This window comes from Canis lupus, chromosome X, assembly GCF_011100685.1.
Source record: "Canis lupus familiaris isolate Mischka breed German Shepherd chromosome X, alternate assembly UU_Cfam_GSD_1.0, whole genome shotgun sequence".
Taxonomy (NCBI): Eukaryota; Metazoa; Chordata; class Mammalia; order Carnivora; family Canidae; genus Canis; species Canis lupus.
In genome coordinates this window covers 79,251,075-79,269,038 of record NC_049260.1, presented here as the reverse complement: position 1 = coordinate 79,269,038, position 17,964 = coordinate 79,251,075, and the positions used below count along the sequence as shown (strand labels likewise).

Below are 17,964 nucleotides of genomic sequence, written 5' to 3'. Positions count from 1 at the left end.
AAAGTGGGTTGGGAGGTGGGGTACGGCATGGCGGCTGGGGAGGGTATATAGATTGGGTGGTTGAGGGCAGGAGTAAAACATAGAGACTTACTTTGATTACCCCCTTTGTGTTCCAGAGCATTAGCATTCCACACCCCAGAAGCACCTTAGCTTCTTAGTATGTGTCTCCCTCCCCAACGCTAGTGTCTGCTGGACCTGAGCAGCCATGTATATGACAAGGCTAGGCTGTATATGATTGGAGCAGGAGTGGACATTTGACCTATCCTGGGCCAAACAGGTTCTCACTCTAGAGAATCTGAACAGAGAGGCAGATTCCATAGGTTGATGCTGGGGAAGGATACAGTGGGTCCTTTGGAGTTGGGGCCAAGGTCAGAATCATAGGTACTGAGGCCACAGCTGAGACCTGACTCTGGATGTGAGGGAGCATAACCATGTGCTTTACAAAGGCCAGATGTCTTTTAGAGGATGCCAGTATGAAGTCCCAGGGAGTATACAAGCACAGAGAAGCTTGCAGGAGTTGATCCTGCAACCTCAGAGAGACAGAGTGGTGGTGTAACAACTTTTCCTGCAATTGTGCCATATGAAAATGCACTCTGTACAGATCCCTTTTTCTGTAAGCTAACTTGAGTGGGTTCCTGTTCTGGGAAACCAGATTATTTCCAAGTTAGAAATTGGAAAGAATAGTTGCAAACCACAGACCATCAAAGAAAATGTCGGAACTGGCTGGGGAGGTATGTCAGGGAGTGATGGGAGGTGGGGATTCCTGCATCCCAAGAGTCTCCAGGAACTGGACAGGAAACTTGTTCGTGTTCTGATCAAGTTGTATCGCAAGAAACAATCAAAACAGGCCTGAGGTTAACCACAGGCTTACAGCCCAGCAGAGATTTGCCACCCCAAGGTAATCTCTCAGGGCTGTGTACAGAGGACACCAGCATCAGCTGCAGGCAAGGATGGCTAAGGCTGTTCAGCCCTATGATTGAAGAATCTTCCCAGTACCCAGTTGACAGAACTGGGTACAGTCAGATCTGAACAGGGAACTCATGCCGCTGCCAAGGAGGTGAGTCAGCACTGATGGTGCCCAGAGGGTTTACTGGTTTAGACCACTGACCAAAGTATGTTGCCATCCTGAGGGATTCTCTCCCTCAACCCATAACCAGGATAATAGTGGGAGAAGAATCTGGCTACAAAGCCCTCAGTGAATTCAGAAATATGGAACAGAATATATCCCAGTGGAAATCAATTTCCGGAGGGAGGGGGTAAACCAAGAAAGGGGGAGGGGAAGGATTGTATCTCCCCTCTTATGACTATACGCTGTATTGAGCATGGCTAAATGTATGGTTTAGCCCACAGGTGGAAGGTTGGTAAGGGGTCACACCACCTGTACCACACAGACAACTGGAAGAGCCTTGGATTTTATCTGGGGCCTGTGGACCTAGAACCTGAAGCTGTCATGAGCCTGGTACGTCTCTGCAACATCTGGACATGACTTTGAGTTGTCTCATTTGGGAACAGATACAATTATTTTCAAGATTTGGGGCTAAATCCCTAGGTAGTTATTAAAGGGCCTATATTTGTCAGAAATGTCCTTGGGCTTGTTTAAATTTCTCTAGGGCAGGGTTTCACAACCTCGGTACTCTTGATACTTTGGGTTGGATACTTATGTGTTTCAGGGTACTGTTCTATGCATTTAGGATGTTTGGTAGAATCACTAGCCTCCACACCAGATGGCAATAGCACCTACTCCTCCATTGTTACAACCAGAAACGTCTCCAGATACTATAACATGTCCACTGGAGGGCAAAATCACCCCTGTTGGGGACCATGTAAGCTATAAGGTCCTTGAGAGTAGTAAGAACAGGGTAAAGAGAGTTATAAGGAGAGCATGCTCAGCAGTGCCCAGGGCTGCAGGAGGCCCTAAGGAGGAGAAAAAGGTATATTTTTGAGCAGATATGGGGAGGGAAGAGGCAGAAACCAAACTGCAAGAACCAGGGAGTAGGTGGGAAGCAAAGAAGTACAGTCCATACAGGAAGATCTTCAAGGACTCCTGGCTGTGAAAGGAAGGCGTGGGGTAGGATACATTGCTGAGAGATACAAGGTTCTTTTTTTATTTTATTTAATTATTCATGAGAGACACACAGAGAAGCAGGCTGTCCATGGGGTGCCCGATGTGGGAATCGAACCCAGGACCCCAGGATCACGCCCTGAGCCAAAGGCAGACCCTCAACCACTGAGCCACCCAGGTGCCCCCAAGGTTGTTTTAAATAATGGGAGAACTTGAACCATGGAAGAGACAGCTGAAGAAAGCTTGAAAACACAAGAAATATGTAAAAGAAGGGAATAGATACTGTATACTGTTTTGGAGGCATGTCCATTATACTATTCAATGAAAAAATTGTTTGTATGAAACAAAACCCCCAAAGTTCTCTAAGTGTACATACGTATGATATGCATATTATAGATTTATGTATGCCTTGTGTTATAGATTGGCATTTCAAAAAGTACAGAAAAAGTCTGGAAAAGCTTTTTTTTTTCTTTTCAGAAAAAAAGGAATAGGATGGGGCAGTAGGTGGAGAGCTTCTATTTTATATACTTTTGTGTTGTGAAAATAAATGTTCATAGATATACCAAAAAAAAAAGAAAGAAAGAAATGGAAGTGAATTTGCTGGCTTCAGTGGGTTTGTAAAGGCCACCTCTTCCTTTGGGACAAGAGAAGAGAAGAGACACTGATCTGTGAGACAAAAAGATGGGAAACAAAGAGGGTTCCCTCATTTGTCCCTTAGACAAGGCACCTGAGAATGAAGACAGATGGGGGCTTCTGGGCAGTGGCATACTTAGGTATATGGCATATTTATGGGGATGTGGGAAGGAAGGGGAGAGGAAAGAATCATCAAGCTGTACATAGGATCCACTTAGGATAGGACCCAACTGAAAGAACCAAAGGGGAAGGCAATGGGGAAGCTAGGAGGGCCACTGGAAAGGAAGGTGAGTAGTTCTAGGAGGGGCACCAGAGACAAATCTCTGATGTTACAATTTGTTTTCATAATAATTTTTTTTCAAGAAAAGATTTCAGTCCGTTTGGATTTTGAGTTTATGTTTGGTAGGATTTAGAAAAAATGATATTTTCATGATTTCATGTGTTACAGTTTAAAAGTTTTTTCTCTATATGTCAAGAGGAAAGAATTTAATAAATTAAAATTGATTTCATTTTTATCACTAAATATCAACAAACCCAACAAAGGTGATCTGACTTGGCCTTTGAGCCTTTGGGCTAGCATGCTTAGTGGATAGCTAAAGAGTAAGACAGCTGTAAAAATGATGGTGCTGGAAAAAATACCCAGCTCTAATTGTCAAGGGAAGAGGATGAAACTTTCACAGGAGCCAATGTCTTAGTCAAAACCAGTGATTTTTATCTCTATAAAATTGCTAATGATGCTCTCTGGGCTTGCATTTGAGGTAATGGCAAGCAAAGTTGTGAAAGGGAATGACCAGGGAAGGTACTTCTGACCTCCCTGTTTCTAATAACCTATCCACACTCTGGGAAGTCAAACTTGGCTACACCTTTCTCTAAAATAATGGAAAGTAGGAGGGCGGGGCAAGATGGCTGAAGAGTAGGGTCCCCAAGTCACCTGTCCCCACCAAATTACCTAGATAACCTTCAAATCATCCTGAAAATCTACGAATTCGGCCTGAGATTTAAAGAGAGAACAGCTGGAATGCTACAGTGAGAAGAGTTCACGCTTCTATCAAGGTAAGAAGACAGGAAAAAAGAAATAAACAAAAGGCATCCAAGGGGGCGGGGCCCCGCGAGGAGCCAGACTAAGGCCGGGGCGAGTGTCCCCAGGACAGGAAAGCCCCAACTAGAGAAGCCTTCACCAATCTTCCCGGACAGAAAGGGGATCGCAGGGAGTTAGAGCAGGATCCCAGGAGGACAGGGATGCCCTCAGGCTCCCTTGGACACTAACAGAGCACCTGCGCCAGGGGGGAGAGCGCGCCACATCCCGTGGCTGAGCTCCCTAAAGGGCTGCAGCCCGCGGCTGGACCCAGGAGCAGCTCGGAGGTGGCTAAGGCAGCGGCTCCGCGGTCCGGAGCGCGAATCCAACAGCGGAGGCTCGGAGGCACAGGGCGCCGGGGATACAGCCAAAGATACGGCACTCCCCCCAGGACAGGCAGAGGCCAGGAGGCCACAGGACAGCAAGGACGCTCCTGCCCCAAGCTGAGCAGATCAGCGGCCGTGCCCCCGGAGCATCCAGGACCCTGCAGACTGAGAGCTCCGTAGTTACTGCAGGAGCTGAATCCAGGGCTGGAGAGCTTGCCGCAGCCACTGTTGCTGTTCCTCTTGCGGCTTCACGGGATAAACAACCCCCACTGAGCCTCACAGTGGCCTCACCAGATAAATAGCTTAAACATCTTTCACTGAGCCCTGAACCAGGCAGAGGGCTGAGCAACTCCCCCAAATGTTCACACCTGAAAATCAGCACAGCAGGCCCTTCCCCCAGAAGACCAGCTAGACTGACGGGAAAAATAAATTATTGACCAAGCAACACTGGAAAGTTCCAGGGGAGGTCGAGGGATTTACACTATATAGAATCAGAGGATACTACCCCTTGTGTTTTGTTTTTTGATTTCAGTTTGCTTCCCCCCCTTTTTTTCCATTTCCTTTCTACCCTTTTTTCTCTTTTCTTTTTTTCTTTCTTCTTTTGTTCTTTTTCTTTCTTTCTCTTCTCTCTTTTTCTCCTATTCCCAATACAACTTGTTTTTCGCCACTCTGCACTGAGCAAAATGACTAGAAGGAAAACCTCACCTCAAAAGAAAGAATCAGAAACAGTCCTCTCTCCCACAGAGTTACAAAATTTGGATTACAATTCAATGTCAGAAAGCCAATGCAGAAGCACTATTATAAAGCTACCGGTGGCTCTAGAAAAAAGCACAAAGGACTCAAGAGACTTCATGACTGCAGAATTTAGATCTAATCAGGCAGATATTAAAAATCAATTAAATGAGATGCAATCCAAACGAGAGGTCCTTTTCTTTTTTTTTTTCAAACTAGAGGTCTTAATGACAAGGGTTAACAAGGTGGAGGAACAAGTGAGTGACATAGACGACAAGTTGATGGCAAAGAGGGAAACGGAGGAAACAAGAGACAAAAGACCATGGGATTCAGGGAAATAAGTGACAGCCTGAGGAAGAAAAATCTACGTTTAATTGGGGTTCCTGAGGTGCCAAAAGGGACAGAGGTCCAGGATATGTATTTGAACAAATCATAGCTGAAAACTTTCCTAATCTGGGAAGGGAAACAGGCATTCAGATCCAGGAAATAGAGATCCCCCCTAAAATCAATAAAAACCGTAAAACACCTCGACTTTTAATACTGAAACTTGCAAATTCTAAAGATAAAGAGAAGATACTTAAAGAAGCAAGAGACAAGAAATCCCTAACATATGGGGAGGAATATCAGATTAACAGCAGACCTCTCCACAGAGACCTGGAAGGCCAGAAAGGACTGGTAGGATATATTCAGGGTCCTAAATGAGAAAAACATGCAACCAAGAATACTTTATCCAGCAAGACTCTCATTCAGAATGGAAGGAGAGATAAAGAGCTTCCAAGACAAGCAGGAACTAAAAAAATATGTGACCACCGAATCAGCTCTGCAAGAAATTGGAAGGGGGACTCTTAAAATTCCTCTTTAAGAAGTCCAAAGTAACAATCCACAAAAACAAGGACTGAAGAGGTATCATGATGACACTAAACTCATATCTTTCAATAGTAACTCTGAATGTGAACGGGCTTAATGACCCCATCAAAAGGCGCAGGGTTTCAGACTGGATAAAAAAGCAGGACCCATCTATTTGCTGCCTACAAGAGACCCATTTTAGACATAAGGACACCTACAGCCTGAAAATAAAAGGTTGGAGAACCATTTACCATTCAAATGGTCATCAAAAGAAAGCAGGGGTAGCCATCCTTATATCAGATAAACTAAAATTTATCCCGAAGACTGTATGAGAGATGAAGAGGGACACTATATCATACTTAAAGGATCTATCCAAGAAGAGGACGTAACAATCCTCAATATATATGCCCCGAATGTGGGAGCTGCCAAATATATCAATTAATAACGAAAGTTAAGACATACTTATATAATTATACATTTATACATGGTGACTTCAATCTAGTGCTTTCTACACCCGATAGGTCTTCTAAGCACAACATCTCCAACAAGAGCTTTAAATGATACACTGGACCAGATGGATTTCACAGATATCTACAGAACTTTACATCCAAACTCAACTGAATACACATTCTTCTCAAGTGCACATGGAACTTTCTCCAGAATAGACCACATACTGGGTCACAAATCGGGTCTCAACCGATACCAAAAGATTGGGATCGTCCCCTGCATATTCTCAGACCATAATGCCTTGAAATTAGAACTAAATCAAAACAAGAAATTTGGAAGGACCTCAAACACGTGGGGGTTTAGTACCATCCTGCTAAAAGATGAAAGGGTCAACCAAGGAACTAAGGAAGAATTAAAAAGATTCATGGAAACGAATGAGAATGAAGATACAACCATCCAAAATCTTTGGGATGCAGCAAAAGCAGTCCTGAGGGGGAAATACATCGCAATACAAGCATCCATTCAAAAACTGGAAAGAACTCAAATACAAAAGCTAACCTTACACATAAATGAGCTAGAGAAAAAACAGCAGATAGATCCTACACCAGGCAGAAGAAGAGAGTTAATTAAAATTCGTGCAGAACTCAACGAAATCGAGACCAGAAGAACTGTGGAACAGATCAACAGAACCAGGAGTTGGTTCTTTGAAAGAATAAGATAGATAAACCATTAGCTAACCTTATTAAAAAGAAGAGAGAGGAGACTCAAATTAATAAAATCAAATGAGAAAAGAGAGATCACTACCAACACCAAGGCAATACAAACGATTTTAAAAACATATTATGAACAGCTATATGCCAATAAATTAGGCAATCTAGAAGAAATGGACGCATTTCTGGAAAGCCACAAACTACAAAACTGGAACTGGAAGAAATAGAAAACCTGAACAGGCCAATAACCAGGGAGGAAATTGAAGCAGTCATCAAAAACCTCCCAAGACATAAGAGTCCAGGGCCAGATGGCTTCCTAGGGGAATTCTATCAAACTTTTAAAGAAGAAATCATACCTATTCTACTAAAGCTGTTTGGAAAGATAGAAAGTGATGGAGTCCTTCCAAATTCGTTCTATGAGGCCAGCATCACCTTCATTCCAAAACCAAAGACTCCACCAAAAAGGAGAATTACAGACCAATATCCCTGATGAACATGGATGCAAAAATTCTCAACAAGATACAGGCCAATAGGATCCAACAGCACATTAAGAAAATTATTCACCATGACCAAGTAGGATTTATCCCCGGGACACAAGGCTGGTTCAACACCCGTAAAACACTCAATGTGATTCATCATATCAGCAAGAGAAAAACCAAGAACCCTATGATCCCCTCATTAGCTGCAGAGAAAGCATTTGCCAAAATACAGCATCCATTCCTGATCAAAACTCTTCAGAGTGTATGGATAGAGGGAACATTCCTCAGCATCTTAAAAGCCATCTACGAAAAGGCCACAGCAAATATAATTACCAATGCGGAAGCACTGGGAGCCTTTCCCCTAAGATCAGGAACAAGACAGGGATGTCCACTCTCACCACTGCTATTCAACATAGTACTGGAAGTCCTAGCCTCAGCAATCAGACAACAAAAAGACATTAAAGGCAGTCAAATTGGCAAAGAAGAAGTCAAACTCTCCCTCTTCGCCGATAACATGATACTCTACATAGAAAACCTAAAAGCCTCCACCCCAAGATTGCTAGAACTCATACAGCAATTTGGTAGCGTGGCAGGATACAAAATCAATGCTCAGAAATCAGTGGCATTTCTATACACTAACAATGAGACTGAAGAAAGAGAACTTAAGGAGTCAATCCCATTTACAATTGCACCCAAAAGCATAAGATAACTAGGAATAAACCTAACTAAAGAGGTAAAGGATCTATACCCTCAAAACTATAGAACACTTCTGAAAGAAATTGAGGAAGACACAAAGAGATGGAAAAATATTCCATGCTCATGGATTGGCAGAAATAATATTGTGAAAATGTCAATGTTACCCAGGGCAATGTACACGTTTAATGCAATCCCTATCAAAATACCATGGACTTTCTTCAGAGAGTTAGAACAAATTATTTTAAGATTTGTGTGGAACCAGAAAAGACCCCAAATAGCCAAGAGAATTTTAAAAAAGAAAACCATATCTGGGGGCATCACAATGCCAGATTTCAGGTTGTACTACAAAACTGTGGTCATCAAGACAGTGTCATACTGGCACAAAGACAGACACATTGATCAATGGAACAGAATAGAGAACTCAGAAATGGACCCTGAACTTTATGGTGAACTAATATTCGATAAAGGAGGAAAGACTATCCATTGGAAGAAAGTCTCTTCAATAAATGGTGCTGGGAAAATTGGACATCCACATGCAGAAGAATGAAACTAGACCACTCTCTTGCACCATACACAAAGATAACCTCAAAATGGATGAAAGATCTAAATGTCAGACAAGATTCCATCAAAATCCTAGAGGAGAACACAGGCAACGAACGCCCTTTTTGAACTTGACCACAGTAACTTCTTGCAAGATACATCCACGAAGGCAAAAGAAACAAAAGCAAAAGTGAACTATTGGGACTTCTTCAAGATAAGAAGCTTTTGCACAGCAAAGGATACAGTCAACAAAACTAAAAGACAACCAACAGAATGGGAGAAGATATTTGCAAATGACGTATCAGATAAAGGGCTAGTTTCCAAGATCTAGAAAGAACTTATTAAACTCAACACCAAAGAAACAAACAATCCAATCATGAAATGGGCAAAAGATATGAAGAGAAATCTCACAGAGGAAGACATAGACATGGCCAACATGCGCATGAGAAGATGCTCTGCATCACTTGCCATCAGGGAAATACAAATCAAAACCACAATGAGATCCCACCTGACACCAGTGAGAATGGGGAAAATTAACAAGGCAGGAAACCACAAATGTTGGAGAGGATGCAGAGAAAAGGGAACCGTCTTACACTGTTGGTAGGAATGTGAACTGGTGCAGCCACTGTGCAAAACTGTATGGAGGTTCCTCAAAGAGTTAAAAATAGACCTGCCCTAGGACCCAGCAATTGCACTGTTGGGGATTTCCCCCAAGATTCAGATGCAATGAAAAGCCGGGACACCTGCACCCCGATGTTTATAGCAGCAATGTCCACAATAGCCAAACTGTGGAAAGAGCTTCGGTGTCCATCAAAAGAGGAATGGATAAAGAAGATGTGGTTTATGTATACAATGGAATATTACTCCGCCATTAGAAACGACAAATACCCACCATTTGCTTCAACGTGGATCGAACTGGAGGGTATTATGCTGAGTGAAATAAGTCAATCGGAGAATGACAAACATTATATGTTCTCATTCTTTCGGGGAATATAAATAATAGTGAAAGGGAATAGAAGTGAAGAGAGAAGAAGTGTGTGGGAAATATCAGAAAGGGAGACAGAACATAAAGACTCCTAACTCTGGGAAACGAACTAGGGGTGATGGAAGGGGAGGAGGGCGGGGGGTAGGGGTGAATGGGTGACGGGCACTGAGGGTGGCACTTGACGGGATGAGCACTGGGTGTTATTCTGTATGTTGGTAAATTGAACCCCAATAAAAAATAAATCTATTTTAAAGAAAGAGAGTTTTCTGGTAGTGTATTTTGTAAGAGATATTGAACATAAAGTAATATAAAATGCTGATCATAAATGTTGCTGTGCATAAATTGGCTTCCCACTGATGTTTTTCAAAGGACTAAATGCCTATATATTCAAACTTTTAAAATTGTTTAGTTGCTATACTGTTTCCCTAGATACAGTTATATGCTGAACCACATGGAATAGTGTTTTTTTACTTGTTTGACTGCAGTTTGTATACATGTCCTAATTCTTGTTTTAATCTGTTAGAAGGCAGGAGGCCTGTCATTCATTTTTGCCTTTTTTGGTACCTTTCACAGAGTAGATGCTCAAGGTTCCTCCATCTCTTATTTTTTGGTAGAAAATAACTTTTAAGCATGTCTGCATAATATTTAGAAACATAAGTGATCAAGGGTTTCAAACTGTAAGACAGGTAATCTGGTTTTACCTCTGTAAATTTCTGCTTTAACTTGATCCTCACATCATAAACTAAGAATCTCTATTTCACTGTCCTCTGTTGTCCATCTTTAATCAACAGAATCTCATGCTCATCACCAGATGATATTTTACACCTTGGAAACTGAAAACAGAATCACAGAACTTTATACAGGCAAGAATTAAGCATATCTCATTTGTTGTAATATAAATATGCCTATGAAGAACAGTAAAAATAGGTGATAATAGAAAATACAGTAAAAAAAAAACCTGATTATGTGCATGAGTTACATATACCTGAGTCCAAGTTTCAATTCCACTTTTTAATAGCTATGTATCACTGAACAGTATCTTTAAATCTCTGAGCACCAGTTTTATCATCTTCAATAACAAGACTGACTTCACAGGGTTACTGAGGATTATTACAGTGTTTGCCATATGATAAAGGCTAAAAAGTCAGCACTGGTAATAATAGTGGTATTGGTAGTAAAAATAGAAATAAGAGATAATGTGCTGAGCACTTACTCTCTGTCAGCTTTGGTGCTAACTGCTCATCATCATTCTCTGAGGTAGACACTATTATCCTTGTTCCTCTTCAGGTGTTCTCAGTTAAGAGCTCCATGATTTACTCAGTTGCTTAAGTCAAAAACATAGGTGTCCTCCTTTATTCAACTATTTTATTTTTCATATCAAGTGCATCAGTACATCCTGTCAGCTCATCCTTCAGTACATATCTTGGTTCCATTCACTTATCCTCCTTAGCTACCATCCCAATCCAAGCTTACCATCACATATCTCCTCTCAACTGATAAAACTGCTTTCTAACTTGGTTTTCTTGCTTGTCTCCCTACAATCCATTCTCACTGAGGCAGCTAGAGTGATCTTTTAAAAATGTAAATCTGATCATATTATTCCCCAGCTTAAAATAAACAATCTATAATATTCTCCATTTGCTTCTGATTACTAATAAAAATCAACTTCTTGGGGCACCTGGGTAGCTCAGTGGTTGAGCGTCTGCCTTTGGCTCAGGGCATGATCCTGGGGTCCTGGGATCAAATCCCATATCAGGATCCCCGTGAGGAGCCTTCTTCCTCTACCTATTTTTCTGCCTCTCTCTGTGTGTGTGTCTCATGAATAAATAAATAAAATCTTTAAAACAAATCAAGTTCTTATTCCGGCCCACAATATGCAACAGGATCTGACCTGGCCTCTCTCCAGCCTCATCCAATACCATTTTCCCTCAGTTCACTGTACTCTACCCAGACTGGCCTTTTTTAGTTTCCTTGAATATAACAAGCCTGCTCCTGTTTCATAACCTTTGCACTTACTGTTCACTCTGCTGTGCATGAGCACACTGTTCCCACTGATGTTCACAAGGCTTGTTCCTTCGTGCCATGCAGGTCACAACTTTTAAGTTCCTTCCTCTGGGAGGCCCTTCTTGACCACTTAACCAAAAATGGCCTTCTGGTCACTCTTGTAGCATTATCCTTTTTTATTCTCACTGTAAGTACTACCCAACACAGTTTTGTGAATGTATTTATATGTTTCCCCCACTCTTGAAGGTAAGTTCCAGGAAAGTAGGAACTTTAATATGTCTTGTCTTGTTCAATGCTATATGCCAAACACCTACTGCAAGTGTTCAAAATATCTTAAGTTGAATACACAAATTTTCATTTTCCAGGTGAGGAAATCAAGGCACAGGTCGCATATGCCATTACTCCCTATGGTAATGTTGGAGTCAAAACCTAGTAATTCAGAGTTTGTAAACTGTGAGTCTACTGGTTAAATCTGAGTAGGGACTCTTGAGACAGGAGCCCAGAAAATTAAATTATTTGGGAAATTTCATAAAAATATACAGATTTCAGGTTTTTCTTCAAAAAATTCAAAAGATATGGAAAGATTTGGCCTATATTCCTATATTGTAACACTAATTTGGATGTCAGGTGGCTGCCTGACTTTAACTGAAACATAGCTCACTCATTCAATAATCATTTGTTGAGCATTTACTATGTGCTGTACACTGTTCTAGGCTCTTGAGCTATATTAGTGAGCATAAAAGATAGAGATCTCTGTCCTTCAGGAGCTTTCATCCTAGCATAAGGATATAGAAAATAAACAATAAATATGATGGGTAAATTATATATATCATGAAAGTTGATGTGGAAAAAATAAGAGCAGGTAGGAGGTATCAGTACAGAGGATGTGGACAGAATGGAAGAGAAGATTATATATAAATAAAATAGTCAAGGGAGATGCATTGATAAGATTGAAATAGAGGAAATTGTACAACTGAAGTAAATGAGGGAGTTAATCATGTAGCTATAGGAGAATAAAGCATTCTAGACAGAGGTAAGAATCAATGCAAAAACCGTAAAGCTGGAGTATGCCCGAGAGTATACCTGTTTGAGAAACAGTAAGGTAAGAGGACCTTGTATGCTCTAGTAAGATCTTGGCTTTAATTCCAAATGAAATAGGATCCCATCAGAAGGTCCTGTGTAGAACAAAAATATATGTGACTATTGGTATTAAGAATAGATCGGGGGGGGGGGGTGGGCAGCGTCAGCAGTTTAGCAGGTGAGCCAGGTGGCTCAGCAGTTTAGCACCACCTTTAGCCCAGGGCCTGATCCTGGAGACCTGGGATTGAGTCCCACGTCAGGCTCCCTGCATGGAGACTGCTTCTCCCTCTGCCTGTGTCTCTGCCTCTCTCTCTCTCTCTCTCTCTCTCTCTCTCCATGAATAAATAAATATTCTCTCTCTCCCATGAATAAATAAAATATTTTTTAAAAAGAATAGATTGAAGGGAAGAGCACCTGGGTGGTTCAGTGGTTGAGCGTCTGTCTGCCTTTGGCTCAGGTCATGATCCTGGGGTCCTGGGATCGAGTCCCGCATTAGTCTCCCCACAGGGAGTCTGCTTCTCCTTCTGCCTATGCCTCTGCTGCTCTGTGTGTCTCTCATGAATAAATAAATAAGATCTTAAAAAAAAAGAATAGATTGAGGGAGACATATAGAAAAGCAGAGAAACTGATTAGAAATCATTGTAACAACAGAGATAGAAGATAGTGGCTTGGACCAGAGTGGTAGCAGTGGTATGGAGGGCACAGTCTCTGCAATCCCCAAAGTTTGAGGGCGTTAAAACCCTATGGGATAACCTCTTGATCAATGGGATGTGGGAGCTGAGAGATAAATTCTCAATTTCTCTTCCTAGGTCAACTATCTCAAAATAATCTCCCTCTTCCTTTGCCTCACTTCCCTTTTCCTTCACTCTTGTGTCTCTGGGATTATATTCCCTAGTACATGTTAGCTTTTGCCTCAGGCTTTGTTTTCTAGGAGCCTGTGGTAACACAGGAGGGAGATCAGAAGTGCAATCTGCAACATTAAGTAGTTTTGACATCACACAGAGATGCTGAAAAGTCTACCTGACTGTATTTTAGGAGAGAGATCTGGGCCGGAAGGTATGCATGTTGGAGCTATCAGTGTACAGATGGTATGTAAAATTGTTAAGACTGTATAAACAAATCATGGAATGAGTAAGTATGGACAGAGATGGAAAAAACTAAGGACCAAGCCCCAGGGTCCCCTAACATTAAGGGGGACTATGAGGAACCAGCAAAGGAACTTAAGAAAGAGTAACTGATAGAGTAGAAGGAAAACTAGAATAGTGTGATTCTCTGAAGTCAGGTAAATAATATATATCAAAAAGAAGGGTGTGATCAACTGTGCCAAGTGCACTGATTAAGTAAAAGTAGGAGTGACATTGACCTGACCATTGGATTTAGCATCATTGAGGAACTAGAGACTTTAATAAGAGCAATTTTGGTGCAGTAGTGAAAGCAAAATTCTAATTGAGATTTTCTAAAAATTCTAACAGAGAATTAGTGGAGAGGAGCTCAAGACTCTGAGAACAGACAGCAGTTTTTTAAAGTAGTTTTGCTGCAAATGGAAGTGAGGAAATGGGCAGTGGCTGGCAGGGGAAGTGGACCTGAGAAGACATTTTTTAGATGGCATAAATATCAACCTATGTGTATGCTGATAGAAATTATCCAGTAGAAATAGAAAATTCCACAACATAGGAGAGAAATGGGAGAAATGCTCAGGTGATTTCCTTGGGTAGGCAAATATGGATAGAATCTAGTGACAAGTGAAGTGATTGGCCTTACATAGCAGCAAAGCTAGTCCATCAATGATAAAAGACTTGAAGAGTATGCAGAGTATGCAGGTACAGATGCCAATCATTGGGTGAATATAGTGGAAATTCTCTCCTATTTGCTTCAATATTTTTCAGTAAAATGGGAAGCAAGGGGAAGAGGTGTTTGAAATTGGAGGAGAGCAATGTAAATAGTCATCTAGGAGGATGAGAGACTGAATAGAATAGGAATACACAGTAAAACTATTTGTCAATATTAATGGCCTGATTGAGGTTTATGATAATGAATTTAAAGTGAGACTAGTCAAAGTTATATTTCCCTTCAGTCAAGATCAGCTGCAAGGATGCAGGTACAAGCATAGATGGAGAGTTGGTTTAAATAGTACTGTGGTTTTCACAAGTAAGATGAAGGGAGAATGGGTCAAGGAAATCAAGAGGGTATATATAGGAGTGATTATAATGACTGATCATGAAACTTCAACTATGCTAGGTGGGAAAAGAGCAAAGGGCAGTGAAAAAATTGTGGGATCAATGAGCTGAAGCTCTGGAGGGTCTCTAGATGACTGGAATTTGTGTATAGGTGAGCTAGAGGTAGTGGCAAGACTAGAAACATGAAAATGAGATTACTGAGAAGATTGCTATAGCCCTTCAACACTCTAAAATGTTTCAGATGGCCTGTCACAATCATGGCATTACCTACTTTTTGGCCCTGAAAAGATTCTAAATTTGCAACTCCTGCAACAAATTAAAACCTTGATATGAGCAAAATTATCATAAAACAGAAAGTCCCTGAAGTTTGTATAATGACACAAGGATGAATATATACATATATGAATACCAGTGTTCACTAGCACATCAATGATTATTTGAAATCAATTATCATATTATGATTATCAAGTATAACCTGTTCTTAGAAAGCACAGAATCTGTTGACTATACTATAAACATCTGCTCCCCTCCAGTAAACAAACTAAATGGGGTTCAAATTACATAGGTATTGTACAATAAAGTGGCTTATATTTCTGAGCATTACATAGATAATATATAACAGTATGGAAATACTTCTAAATATTGAAGCATATCTAATTAACTTTTAATGAAATGAAAGTAAATTACAAATGCTACTACTTTGCTATTTCATTACCTATAATTTTTTTTTAATTTTTTTTTTATTTATGATAGTCATAGAGAGAGAGAGAGAGAGAGAGAGGCCAGAGACACAGGCAGAGGGAGAAGCAGGCTCCATGCACCAGGAGCCCGATGTGGGATTCGATCCCGGGTCTCCAGGATCGTGCCCTGGGCCAAAGGCAGGCGCTAAACCGCTGCGCCACCCAGGGATCCTCATTACCTATAATTTTATGAATAAGTAGATCATCAAGTTTTAGAGATTGAAATATTAATCTTTTCACATTATATATGTGTTCCTTTATGCATACTTGCTACAAAAAATAAGTTAAACCAGGGACTCTCACTTATATCCAAAAACAGGGAAAAGATGACTAGTTGCATCACATATTAGCTTATGCAGACCATAGAAGGCATAGTCACTTTTTCAAGACTCTGTTATACAGTCTTGAACTTTTCTGAGTTCAGTTAATTCTGTAAGATCTAGATTCTCATTTTTCCTATTAGAAACTATCTTCTCTCCTGAAAATTGGTACCTAAGCAAGCTACACATTGACACTTAACTTTTCAAGGATCAATAGTTATATTGGAATTAAATTATGAGAAATGCTCACTGATAATCTCTTGGTAATTGTGATGGGGAGTAGGGTAGGAGGGTGAAAGGTGGTAAAACATATTTCTTAATGTCTTAGGTAGGCTGAGACAATTACTTTCTTTTCTAAGGACACAGATTTCCTTGCAACATGACATAAAGCAAATCCCATTGTACATGCTCAGTGAACATTTGTTGACTAACATACAGAACTTGTTTACTATATACTACATAGGCACTTACATATCAGGATCATTTAAGGACCATTAAAATCAGGCAAAATTACTGTACATTTGTATTTATTTATTTTTTTTCACTATGGAACATTTCAAACATACACAAAAATAAAAACAATATAATGAATGCTCATATACTCATACAGATTCAATACTTAGCAACATGCTACATTTCTTATTTCAAATATCTGTACTGCCTCAACTTTTCTGATGATGCTGTTTTATTGGAATAGTAATCACTAAAATGAGATAAATAGCAAGGTAAATGTCATGCCTCTGGGCTAGATAAATACACTAAGAAACCCTTTAGAAAAAGTTTGTGAGACATATAGATTTTGAGAACCGCATTTATTTCAATGATTACTAAAGGCCAAAAATAGTTGGATTATGTTCCCATTTAAGAAGGGGGTTCTCTGTCCTGTTTACTTTGATGGAGAGGTAAATAGTCATAATGGTTTTTGAACCTATAACTGGTTCACTTCACTTGGCTATTGCGATCCCGAAACACTCAGGTTTCTACAGATGTTTGATAATACTTAATCATTTCACTGCCTATGAATAAAATTCAGGATTATATCAATATATTTGTCTTCATCCATAGCTTAAGTCATCCCTTGTTCCAAGTTGTTGGAAAAGTGATATGTGGGATTTTTGTCAAATTAAGATTACTCTCATCATTTTTATCCTACTAGTGCCTCCGCTGAAAAGATTCAAGTCGCAAGGTGGGGGGGGAGACAGTAATTCTTAGACTGGCACTGCCTCTCAAAATATGACTCACTTCTCCAAAATTTCTCTATTACTATAATCCTTTGCTAACATGCTGAGAAATTTAACTAATCACTCTTGAAACTGGCCAAAGAAAAAACACAAAAATGAGTGATTGGCTACAGAAAGATCACAAACAGTAATTTTTTGCTATGATTAAAATGGGTGGATAATATTACTAAATATGTCATATCTGTATTTTAGAACACACTGAAATCAATAGACCAATTTTTAACGAGGTCAATATTGCAGAGGAAAAAAATCATCCATAATTATCTTAAAGTGGTGTCAAATTGGGGATGTTAGGTAGATGCAGACATTGTCAAATTTAGAGCCTTTTTCACTGTAAAAGTCACTCTCCTGGCAATGCCATAAAATTACCTATATGGACTGAAATTTTCACTTGGCACATATTTGGATTCAGTGGCCAGTACTAGACCTGAAAACATATTTATTATACACATCCAGATGCTAGCTAGATCACTTGTGTCATTCTGGAAGAGATTTCTCTATCTCTGATTTGACAAAAGACTGTTGCTTCCTTCAGAACAGTGGTTCCCAAAGCTTTTATTTTCTTCACCAAGGTACACATGAGGTAAGATATTCAAAAGTTTTACTCACCTCGTCAGTCCCAATCACTCTTTAAGATCTATTGCATGAATAAAAGATCTACTGCATGAACCAAACCTCTACTCAATGAGATATCATCCTTTTTCTCTTCTACCGATCTGCATGTGAGTTGAGAACCACTGACTTAGACGATATCTAAAATAGACAATCTGATGTATACTTGAAGGAGAGGGCCACCTACAGGAAACTACAGGAACGGGTTTCAGAAGCACTGGGAAATCCCACTTGTGCTTTGTTTAAAAAGCAAATAGGC

General features: G+C 40.3%; 1 protein-coding gene across 1 annotated transcript in view; it reads right to left on the bottom strand.

The window, feature by feature from the left end:
- IL1RAPL2 (interleukin 1 receptor accessory protein like 2) overlaps positions 1-17,964 on the bottom strand; it is a 652,944-nt gene that overhangs the window by 606,765 nt on the left and 28,215 nt on the right. The gene's annotated exons all lie outside the window — the stretch shown is intronic.